The 12296-nt window shown below is 41.8% G+C and overlaps 1 protein-coding gene across 3 annotated transcripts in view; it reads left to right on the top strand.

Moving 5' to 3' along the window:
* Positions 1-12296, top strand: part of MTUS2 (microtubule associated scaffold protein 2) — a 280586-nt gene that overhangs the window by 197790 nt on the left and 70500 nt on the right. The gene's annotated exons all lie outside the window — the stretch shown is intronic.

The following is a 12296-nucleotide window of genomic DNA, read 5'->3' as shown; positions in this document are numbered from 1 at the left end:
TTTCAACACATAAAGTAAAAGGTAACAAAATAAAAGCTTGTATTCTGTCTAGGTCCTAGTGAAATCAGTTCTCATATATACATTTTCTAATCTTAATGTAGAAAGAAGTAATACCTTTTCTGTAAAAAGCCTCAGCAATATCTTCCACTCCCTCCTACAACCATGGCACTTAGGAATTTTGTATAAAGACACAGACAGGTTTGGTGGGTATTCTTGTCTCCATGATCCTAAAGAGTTTACAAAGAAAATACACAGAGTTTTAATCAATATTGACCTTTCCGCAGTAGGAAACCTGCTCTGTCTCCTCTAAAAGCCCCCTTCTTTATCTTCAATATCAGTGCTCCAGAGCTGTTCTACTACCCACATGTTTAAATGTCAGGGATTAGGACTCAGATGGCCTGAGATCTTTGTTTATCATGTTTATCATGTTTAACTGAGAGAAGGAGGAGCCTTTTAAGTACTTCTCAGAGTAAATGCACCTTTAACCTGCATGTTATCACAGTAATGTAATGCAGTATCAGTGCTCAGGCACTTGCAAAAAGCCCCAGGATATTTCTTTAAAGGGAAGATCTTGGAGATGCATCTCAAGCATCTTTCTGTGCTGAAGAAGGAGGGGGGAAAAAAAAAGGAGTAGAAGTTTCTTTTACAGTTATAGCAGTTGAGAATTTCACATAGCCACCTGCCTTCAGGGCCCAGGATTGTAAGAGAAACACCAAGGGCATGTGGTGGTCCTGTCAGATTGTGCCACAGTGGAGGAGACTAAAACTCTGCAGAGCCAGCAAAGCAATATAGGAGACTCTCCAAGGCAGATCTGGCACTTCAACTCTCCTGAGGCCTCTGCCATTGTTAGCAGTGCTAAGAGCTATTCAACTCCTCTTCAAGACCACAGGAGCTTTGGAATAATTTTCCTGCAACTGAAGTACTATAGAAATCACTTGAATTACAGTTTTCCAGTAGTCAACAACTCTGGTTAAATATTTCTGCACTTATACAATACCCACACTGTTAATTAAATGTACCTGAAATACAAAAGCACATTATTTGTGTTGGTATAAAACGTTACAGATCATACTTACAGATGTACTTTATGCCTCCTTAAAATAATACAACCCTTTCACATTCATTCACCCCCCCACTCCACTCCCCACATACACCCACATACACATCTCCCTTCTTCCTCCTGTTAATAATTTCAGGTGTCTTAAAAGAATGTTCTAGGATTTAAAATAGTACAAAATGAGAAGCTCTCCTATTTCAGTAACTCATATACTAAATGTATGATTAAAAAGCTTTCGTTTAAGTAGTCCCTTACAAGTCTTAACTACGGGATGATTCATACAGAGGTGAAATTAATAGGATATTTCTGGTTAATCCTGCACTTCAGTTTTCACATGTCAGAGATGGGCAAGGAATTTATCTTCAAAGGTCCTAATTAAAAATAGAGCTATGGCAAGGGTGCAGGTAATTATGCCTCTTTGTAGCATCAGGACCTTGCTTTTCAGAAGTTATGGATTTAGAAACATAATCTTATAAATAAGAGACTTTTGCAAAACAAAGTAACCTCTTTCTTTCTCAATCTAAGTGCAAAATCCAGCCAAATACACAAAACCTTAAAAGACCTCAGCCTGCAAGCACTGAATGGTCCCAGGAGGCCCTCATGAATTTAGCTGTGACAGAAGATGTGAAGAATCACAATTAACAACCACAATACTTTCTGTTTTATTGCCTAATCTGAAATTACCTGGGTCCTTCACATATTGGCCATGGGCTCTGTAGTCAGGGACCCTCAGGGTTCCCAGCTCTCCTGTGGGTTGCTTAAAACCACAGGAGGACTTCCAGTTGGTTTAAAAAGCATTGATTGGGGGTTTTATGGCTAACTAAGTATTGATCATGGCAAAGCTTCAACGCTTTTTGTATTCAGATATGTTTAAACACAGATACGTGTAAGTTACATTAAAACAGCCAGCTCCAAGGAGCATTGCATGAACTCTTGATGGAACTGGAACAGCCTTAGAGGAACATGGGTTCAGTCCAACCAAACTGTGTCAGATAACTGTAGTATCTGTATAAAAGTAGCAGATGTAACATGCTGACATGGTGTAAGATGGCTCCTGCCCATGAAAGCCACTTGCTCAGAGAACAGTCCCTGATGTCAGGGCATGTGGCAAGTGCCAGGGCATGTGGCAAGAGCCCTGGGGTCCTGCGATTGGATGAAGAATTTCATGCTAGGCTGTGCATGTTGTGTTTGCTCTCTGAAGTGAAGATTTCTATCTTCTGAGTCAGAAGGCTGGCATCTTTCACATTTACATCCCCAGCAAGAAGTATATATCTAGACTATAAACGGTATTATAATACTACTTATATTACAACTGTCTGAGCAAGTAGTGGTGTATAGGCTTTATTTTAAGCCTGGCATTGAAAATTGGGGTTCTTTGTTTATTATTCACCTTTCATAGAATCACAGACTAGCCCAGGTTGGAAGGAGCCTTGAAAGATCATCTAGTCCAACCTTCTGTGGGAAGGGAGCCTAGATGAGATTATCTAGCACCCTGTGCAATCACAGCTTCAAAATCTCCGGCAATGGGGACTCTGGCATGTCTCTGGGGATGTTCTTCCAGTGATTGATTGTTTTTACTATAAAAAAAATTCCTCTTTATATCAAAATGAAACTGTCCTGGGTTCAGTACTCATCCACCCTGTTGGTTATGGATATATGGGTGTTGCAGTTGTGGTCCCTACCCCCCCAGGTTCATTAGTTCAAAACACGATTCACTGAGTAAGCCAAACTGCTTCTGAAGATTTATTCTTTCTCTCTGTGGCATATGCCATTTACAATAGACATTTCAATAGAGTCCTGAGGATCTTTGTTCTACAAAGGCACTGTCACTTTTTAAAAACCTACCTCCTCTATTTAAGCTCTGTGGGTTTCAACAGGATGTTGATTTTATATACATTTAAGAGCTTTCATTATGTGAAATAAATGCAACTAAACACCTGTTCCCTGCAAAATACTATGGGCCAACTGGTTTCAATTATTTCAGTTCCTAGGAACACCACCATAGCTAAAACACTTTGTAAAACTTATCTAACCGGATCACTGGGTCACAGCAGTTAATATTACTAATTGTAAAATTAGCTTATTGCAAAATAACTGAATTTTAATCAAAAGCATTCGCTGAAGGCCCTGTTTATAGAAAGCAAGAGGTGAGGGAAATTTTTAGCAGGTTGCATAATTGAAAATTTATATTTACTCTTCATTGATAATGCCATTTATAAGACACCTGTTTTGCCTGTGGGTTTCTCTCTGCAGGTGTTTTTGTATTGCAGTTTTATTTCCAAGCTCCTCATAACTGACAGTATTTACTAAAACAAAACCTGGAACCTGGTTTGATCAAACTATTTAGATATTTTGTGAGGAAAACCTCATTTAATCAGCAGAATTCAACCGGTCAAGCTTATTTTTGGAGCCTTAAAAGACAGCATATGCAATGCATGTGGAAATAGAAAGCTTTCCTCATTTTCTGACTGTTGAAACTCTGGACTACACATCAATTCTTATCAGAGTTTTATTTTGATATAGATTTTTTTTTTTTTCTGTAGGATGTCTAAAATAGCCACAAAACGCAAATCTAGATGGGAGCCAGCACAGAGCGGCACAGAGCACATTGTGGATTACTTACAAAGGAGTTCGTGAAAGTTAACTGGGAAAAGCAGGTTCTCATACAGAAATACGTGTGACATTTCTCAAAAGGCTATACCACCAGTAGGAAAATTTCCAGTAGGAAAATTCAAAGAGATCAAAAAAATTGGAAAGCTTTAATGGCCCTGAAACTCTTGTTTGCACTTTTCATTGCAGGAGATAGATACACTCACAGGGGGAAGAGGCAGGAATACATTCCCGCTGTGGAAACTCTTGCTGTTCTAGGCATGGGGATTGGCAAACATTGTGTTTTATGTATCGTTTTCCAAAAGATGCAGGAGTGACTCTGTGTATGGACATGAGTAACAAGGGCACGCCTGCCTCTTTCTTTGTCCACTACTGCACAGTGTCTCAACTCCAGCAGGACAGATGGTTGGACCTCCTGGGTGGGACGTACTCCAGGGGTGTGGGAGAAGGAAGCTCAGGTATATCCCAGTCAGCCATGCTGACCTCAGCTATTCTATAAAAGGTGGGCAAATGTTTTTCTTGAACAGCATGTTGTCCAAGAAGATGAACATGATCTGAGCACACCAAATGGGTGCTCTGAACTGCTTAGATGCCTCCCTGCCCATCTCTGAAGCACAGTGCAGCTTTGGTGCCTCTCACCACTTTTATCCTCCAACCAAATCACTGCTCAGCATTCATGGCAGGTTCTGCTCAGCCTCTTCCATCCTTCATACTCTGAAATGGAGACATCTGTTGGTTTAAAACTCCTTCAGGGCTGGGATAGTGGTTAAGAATAAGTAGTGTGAGTCGAATTTGAATGTGAAATGAATAGGAGTTAAATTTCTAAACAGCTTTGAGGATCTGTGCCTGAGCTCATAAAATGCGATTAATTAGTGACTAACTGGAGATTCTCTAGGGCTCTTCCATCCTTGAGGTTTCAGTATGACATCTCCTTAGCCCATACTGCATGCTCTGAAGTCATCATTATGCCAAGGAGGGAAGCAGATGCATTTACTAGCTCTTTGATCTAGTATAATTCCACGTAAACTGTAGCACACACCTTATTGTGTCTTGGAAGGGAGGGGCAGGACTGAATGCTACCAGACCTTAAGTGCTGAAAGTTGTTAGGGCGCTGCTTAACCCCTCCGAGTCTGGTGAGCTGTGGCATCCAGTATGGATTGCTAAAGCTGATGGAAATTCATTAATACCATTGGAACGTCATTAACACTTTTACTAAGGATTATTTTCCTTTAAGTGTCCCAATATGGCACTCCAAGCCAGTGCTCAAGCAAATTAGAAGCAGCAATTCCAGGAAAGAGGCATTTGTGGATGATATAATGCTGTAAGTGTCAACAGATGTCATTTCTTATAATAACGCATGTAGATCTAATTTGGCACTTGCCATCAGGAGGAACTTCTTGCAGAGCAGATGCCACTTCAAATCCTATCTTTCATGGGTGCCTGTGCCCTGTTAAAACTGGCATGCCACTTCAGAAGCAGGCATGGTGCCATTAGAGCAGATGGTCATGAGCACACACCATGTTACAGCACTGGTGTTTCTAGAAATGTGAATGCTGTAACTGAAGTACTACCCAGGAACATCTAAATCTTCCTAACGAGGAAAATTCCCCCCAAGTATCTTGATACGTGTCATTAATGCTTTAGTGGTGTTAGAAAATGGATGTTATCTGTATCTTCCTTCTGGTTGTAGGGCAACCACTGGTGATTCCAGGGGCCGTTCTGGCAGCTGAGTTCACTGGAATCTAGATATGTCTTTGTCAAAAATGCCATTAACGTTCGGTCTTACTTTGACAGCTCTGTAGTGCCTGGGAGTTGTTGCAGTACAGATAACTACTATGCTGGGCAATAAGGGGAAGAAGTGGTCCTTGGACCTGCATTTATCTATCTCCTCCATAAGAGAGTGTATGAATGCTGAATACCTAAAGTAAAACTGTGCAGATTTGGTCATGAATGCTCTTTGGACAATACGGGTCCAAGTGGTGTCAGGAGGTGGCCCTTTCAGAAGGCGGATACACAGTGATGTCTTGGGTCCATTTCAAAATGTCTGCATAGTTCGGATATCTTTGGCAAGACTCCAATAACCATATGTTATCCTTCCTGACAACATGATTGATCAGCAAAATACTACCCTGTCTTCACTCTATACCCTATGGGGCTTTAATTAGCCAGCTATACAAACAAGCTCAGCTAGCCAAGCAGCTGTACAATCCACCAGTGGTAGGCAAAGCCACCACCAACATATGGTGGGATTTTATTACATAATGAAACGCTCAACTTGCATGGTAGAGATGTAAACTTTCACAAGAGCTCAAATGCAATGTGTTGCATCACTCCAAAGTGTGGCATTGTCAGCAAGTTGTCTGCAACTCCCACTAACACATACAGATGTTTTACTTTGTGCTATATTTTCTTCTTGACCAATGAGGGTTGTAACACCTCAGTAAGGAGCAGCATGTAACTCCACTCAAATAAGAAAACTGTTTAGATGTGTCCTAAAATGTGTATTCTAGATGGTGAGGTGAAATGAGTAAGTTAGCATTGATACAAGTAGGTGCATCAGCAGAAGGGTCTATTTCTACTATCTATTATGTATGAAGGACAATGAAGATGGGTCTGTGCCACAGAAATTAATTCAGATTTCAAAAATCCCAAAACATGTAAAGGAAGGAGTTTCAATTCTGCTTGGCAGAGGCAAAACATCTTCACCTCTTTTACATCCACTTTGCTGCAGGTGAAGCTAAGCTGAATGGGCTCCTTTGCCATGGGCTGGGAGCACCAGTTGTGCTGATGAGCTGGGGAGAGCCTGGAAGCCAGACTAAGCCCAGTCTCCTGATGCCTCACCCTGCTCTCCACACCATGACTGTGGTTTACTGCTTTCACTCTCTCAAGAAAAGCTGCTACAGTTAGCCTGAGTGGTGTCAGGATGAACCAGCCTACATCACTTGTCCAGCTTTTATTTAGCAATGTAGGCACAGCCTGACAGACCAAGCCTAAGCTAAAAGCCATACCTGCAACGGCATCCTGCCTTGAATAGGGTTGCCAATGCTGCCTTACTGGAATGCCCTACTGCTGCCAATGCTGGAAGTGCAACTGCCAGCTGACTTAGGAAAGCACAGCCTGAACAGGTGATGCCTCCCTCTACCTCTGTATTTTGCTTGCCTGGATTACCTAGAAGTGCAGGACCCAGCCTACAGCTGCAGAAGCTGTAATGGGCAGCTGGAGGTGAAAGAGCCTGCTAGCACCGCTGAACAGTGGTGCTTTTGCAGCTCTTGTGGTGCCGAACTTTGCAGGGTTCCCATCCTTCCAGTACTCCAACAACTGTCTGCATGGCCAGATCTGAGGGACCAAAACCATCTGACAGCAGGTGTCACAGGAGAAGGATGCTTGGCTTTACGTTTGGAGAGCACAAGGAGGAGGGCAGACATGTGGCAACCTCTTACAGACGTAAGTGGTAGTGTACAAAAGTCATGACTGATCACATAGCTGTCATTAATCATCACTGATGGCACCAAACTCCCTCCCTAGCAGTGAAAGGGCTGTTTCAGAGGTAATTGCCTGAAGTGCAGTGACCCAAAGCCTTCCAAATTCAGCGAGCTGGCTACTGTGCTAAAAGGTGCTTCAGATTGGCTCCTGATTTGGTAGAAGTTACTAAGCTCAAAATACAAAGTTCAGGTTACAGTTTAAAATGCTAAGACTTATGAAAAATCAGCTTCTATAAAAGCATGTGGGCATGTCCAAAACTCCTTTAAAATAGATATGTTACAGGGCACTATTGCTCAAACACTTTTGTCTGAGCCAAAAAAAAAATGCAATAGGAAAAAATACTATAGGGTAATTAAGCTAGGTTTAAGAACTGTATGATCATCAATCCTTAAACCTCATTTTGTTTTGGACAGAAAAGAAACCTGTCATCAGTTTGTCCTTGATACGTACCATATTTAGCTTGTTGTATCAGGGAATAACAGGTACTGGCTCCCAGCAAAGACAAAAAACCCCCAACAAATTAGCTGGCTAGTAATCTTGTCTACCATCATAACATCATAATAGCATAGTAACCCCTCAGGTCTAATGATCACATTGTACCACATGGTCAGCTAAAGCTACAGAGCTGTACATTCAGTTGTGTCTCTTGATGATTACACTGTGAAATGTTACATTGAAATATATAGCGTTGGACTTTAAAACAGTAACCCTTAAAATTGTGAAATAAAAAACTCAGCTGACAGTTGCATATCTTGTAATCAATCTAGAAAAACTACCACTTTATAAGTAAAAATCAGAAATAAAGAGTGGACATTAACTGAAGGATGGACAAATGCTCCAGTTCAGTGAAAAGTGTGTCTTGTGGTTTTTTGCTTTGAACATCACCTAGTTATTTGCAAGAGTTTAGGTGTTTTCTTTATCAGATCATTACCCATGTCAATCGTGTTAAGTTTCATTTTGTGTTTGTATTTGTGCTTGAAAACTGAGGCACAGAAGCACAGCCTCATCAGACTTAGAGGAATAATACATCCCAATATTTTGCAGGTGAAAAAGAGTCATTCCAGTGTCATTCATCATCAGACTTTCCTGCTTGCTTTCTCTCTCTGTCTCTGCTATTCTTTTGCTGTGTGAGTTTGGAAAGCGGCTCAACTCCTTCATTATTCCTAAAGCCTGTTGGGTTTTGTGACTTGAAAGTGCTTTAGAAATGTGAAGTGGGATCTCTGCTGCAACAACTAGACATGCCTTCACTGCCATTAAACTTGATGTCAAGTAGTGTCTAAGGATCCTTAAGATGGAAAGGGCTTGCTATTACCCTGGCTTAATGTTTATGCTTCAGTGATCACTCATGATGCCAGCATGTTTCCAGTGTCTCAGGTGTGATTACAGCTGAGGTGGGCAGCTGCCTGCTCCAAGACTGTTGCCAGCACAGTGAACGCTTGACCTACTCTGAAGAGCTGGAAACAGTCCGTTTCGATAGGCTTCATGTTGCAGCCCACGAGACAGGGAGCTGCAGAAGCAGCTGCACTCATGCTTTAATATTCTTTTGGGGCCTGTTTCTCAGCAAGACAGAGACCCCTTGGCATTGCCAGACAAGCTGTTTTTTCTAGAAATGAAGCAAGTTCTCCAACAGAAGGAGATTTTCTTGCCCTTCAGTGCAGGCATGGAAATCTGTGGCTGTGAGGCTCCAGAAAGCAGCCCTTCCTACTGCTGCCTCCCCTCAGATCAAGACCTGACAGACAACATGGCTTAATTAATTTCTTGTCAAATGCAGAACTGCCCTACCCATACTCCTGCTGGTTTTACGGTAATATATAATGTCATACCATATTTCCAGGCCTTTTTATAAATCATGTAAATAATTCCAGAAAAAGGACACATACAAAAGGCACAAACTCCTAGTGACACATAGAAGAGAGCCTTCTTTTTCTGAGAGCAAGGAGCCCATGAAGTCAGCTGCTGCAGGGCAGGGACAGAGGGTAAAGAGGAGGGTAGAAGATATGGAGAAAGGATGGCTTGAGCCATTTGGGAGCTAGTGGGATTTTGGTCATGGTTTTCTTTGAAAACATAGCCTACAATACATTGCCAGCCCTGACTACTGCATGTCTTTACTGGCAGAACAGCATAGGGGATGAGTGGGTGCAGCTGGGACTCTCCAAAGTAATTGCAAGTCTTCAAACAACTTTCTTCTTCCTTGTATTTTTTTTCACAAGTAGAAGAGTAGGATTCCTTGGGGCTCATAGTGAGAAGATTATAAAAGTGAGGCTGAAGGCCTTTAGCTCCAGCAGATTGTTAATAGTCTGTTAAAAACTTCACTGCAAAGTCAGCAGTGCTGCTGCTCATAGAGCACAGTCTGCAAAGATACAGGGTGTTTACCCAAATGACTCACCAGGTGCCTCAAAGGCAAGCAAGGACTCTCCTTTAGACAGAATGCAAAAGTAGAAGAGTAGGAGGGAGGAGGTACAATACAATCACCTGGAAACTGTTCACACACTGCACATCGGTGTTTTGGTACAGGCTTTTACTGAAAAATGAGGAGTATTCTAGGAGGGCAGATGATACTGACTCACCTGCTGCAGATAAGAGTGGAAGGCATTATCTCGTAATGGATAACAAGTACCGTCTGATGAATAATCTTATTTAATGAATAATCTAAATTAATTCCTCCAAGTAACTGAAAACCTTTATTTTCCTCTTCAGTCGTGAGGAATATGTATTTTCCTGGATCTTTAATTTAATTTCTTCTTTGAATGCAATTTGAAAAGTGGAATACAGCACTATGTGTAGCAAGGTGGAGATCACCTTGCCCTGCTTCTGGGGAACTAGATGTTGTCCTAGTGATATCCATGGGAGCAGCAAACATTTGGGGGTTTGGGTATATTATGTGTTGCTGTACCCCACTGTCTCTTTCTAAACTCCATCTCCAAGTGAAGAAGAAAGTGGGAGATACTGTCTTTTACGTTAAATATTAACTTACCTCAGCAAATCCCGGAGATACTGATATTATTATGGATAGCTGCCAGATCCCCACCCAGCAGCTCTTACTACCCTTCCTTAGCAGGATGGGGAAGAAAATGAGGTGAAAAAGCTCATGGCTAGAGAGAAAAACAAGGAAATCCTTTACCAGCTGCTGTCACAGCCAGAACATACTCAACTTGGTGAAAATTATTTATTTCCAATTAAAATAGAGTTGAATGGTGAGAAACAGAGGAAAAACCCAAACAACTAAACCAGCTTCCCATCCACCCCTTCTTCCCAGGTTCAACTTCACTTCTTTCCCAGCTCTTCCACCTCCTCCATTGAGCAATGCAGGGGACATGGGGAAGTGCAGTTGCAGTCAGTTCATAATAGATCCTCTTCAACACTTTTCTTCCTTCTCACACTATTCCCTGCTCCCGGTCTTTACCACAGGCTGCAGTCTGTCCTTCATGGGGTCCTCTCCAGAGGCCATAGCTTCTGCTAGGAGCCTGCTCCTGAGAGGGCTTTCCACAGGCTGCAGCTTCCTTCAGGACATGTCCGCTTGCTCTCATGTGGTGTCCTCCATGGGCTGCAGTGTGAATATCTGCTCCACCGTTGTCCTCTCCACAAGCTGCAGGGAAATACCTGCTTTACCACAGTCTTCCCTGGGGACTGCAGGAGCACCTCCTTCCCCCTCCTTTCTCTGACCCTGGCGCTTGCAGGGGTGCTTCTCACACTTCATTGCTCACTCCTCACTGCAGGGCAGCTCTGCCCTGAGGCAGTGTTTTCTCCCGATGCAGGACTCCCCTGCAGCCCTCGACACCTTGCCACGCACACCCATACAGCTATGCACCTTGTCCCCTCGAGTCCATTTTTTACTGAAAGATCAAAAGCTGAATGGCCTTTTTTCTTCGTTTTTGAAGGGGTTTGTCCAGCCGCAGCATGGGGTGCATGACCAGCTCTCCAGGCGTTTCTGATTCAGGAAACTTGATGAGGCCGTGTTTGTCAGCTTTACACACACACACACACACACACTCATTTCTCTATAAGCAGACCTCTTATCCTGTGTTTCAGACAGCAAAAGTGTTCGTAGCTGGCAGCACTTCATCTTCAATACCTAGAAAAGGTTTTTATCTTCTTTTTTTAATAAGAGGTTATGTAACTCCCCTGGACACCTTGTTCTTCAACGCAGAAATTGCTTCCATTTAGTCAGATTTGTGAGTTGAAACGTTCTCCGTGTAATAGATTTCACAATAGAGAATAAAGGGTTTCCTTTAAAGAGCACTTGAATGGCATTTAACTGTGAAAAATAGGAATAATTTGCTCATCAAGATTAGTGCCTGCAATTTAAACTTCTAAGCTGAGGAAAGAAAAGAATTTTCTACAAACAGTGCTACCCAAACCAACACGTATCTGAGACCACTTCAGGAGTAACTTCTGGAGTACAATGAAGACAGGCTGAGGTGAACACACATGCTGTAACTTCTCCCTGGCACCTGGTAGAGGTGTCCTGTACCACTGCAGAGGAGACTGGGTCAGGCGGGGCTGGATTTTCTGCTGATGTGACTTTACTGAAGTCAGCAGGGTTTTGTCAGCAGATAATTCAGAACATAATCTTAAATGTTTGTAACACAGGTGAAAAAAAAATAAATCTGTATACTTTGGATATAAAACAATGGGGAGTTGTTACATGCAGAGCAGTGTAAATGTGAGTAATGCTTCAGGTTTTCCTGTTGCTGTGTAGAGTACAGTACACTCTTTTGTTTAAATTTTTAATGTCACTTGACAAAGGTCAAATGTGTTTGTAGAAGTCCATGTATACCGCAGATACGTTCTTTAAATTAAAACTTATATGCAAGCAGCCTTAAATACACAGCAAAACTTGAACTGTTTTGTCAGAGCCAAAAGGTACATTCTTCTTTTATCAGAAAAGAGGATTTTCTTTTCCAACTTACACTTTTTTCTAATGGATTTTCGGTAAGAAAGGCAAAATAAAATCTCTGCTTTACTTGCGCACATTTAAGAAGCCTACCTCTTAAAATACTGAAGACTTGGACAAGCCAATTATTAAAATAATGTTATCATTTTCCTGCAGGCAATACCTAAATAGTATTGGATTGTATCTTTTTAAAATAATGGGAATAAAAATTATAGCCTTTTAAAATAAAATCCTATGTATTTCTTGACACTA

This window comes from Pezoporus flaviventris, unplaced genomic scaffold (assembly GCF_033815535.1).
Source record: "Pezoporus flaviventris isolate CSIRO_AGI_PZ_B2104156 unplaced genomic scaffold, CSIRO_AGI_Pfla_v1 ptg000025l, whole genome shotgun sequence".
NCBI classification, from domain to species: domain Eukaryota; kingdom Metazoa; phylum Chordata; class Aves; order Psittaciformes; family Psittacidae; genus Pezoporus; species Pezoporus flaviventris.
The sequence above is the reverse complement of the archived record's forward strand: the minus strand, read 5'-3'. Positions and strand labels throughout refer to the sequence as shown.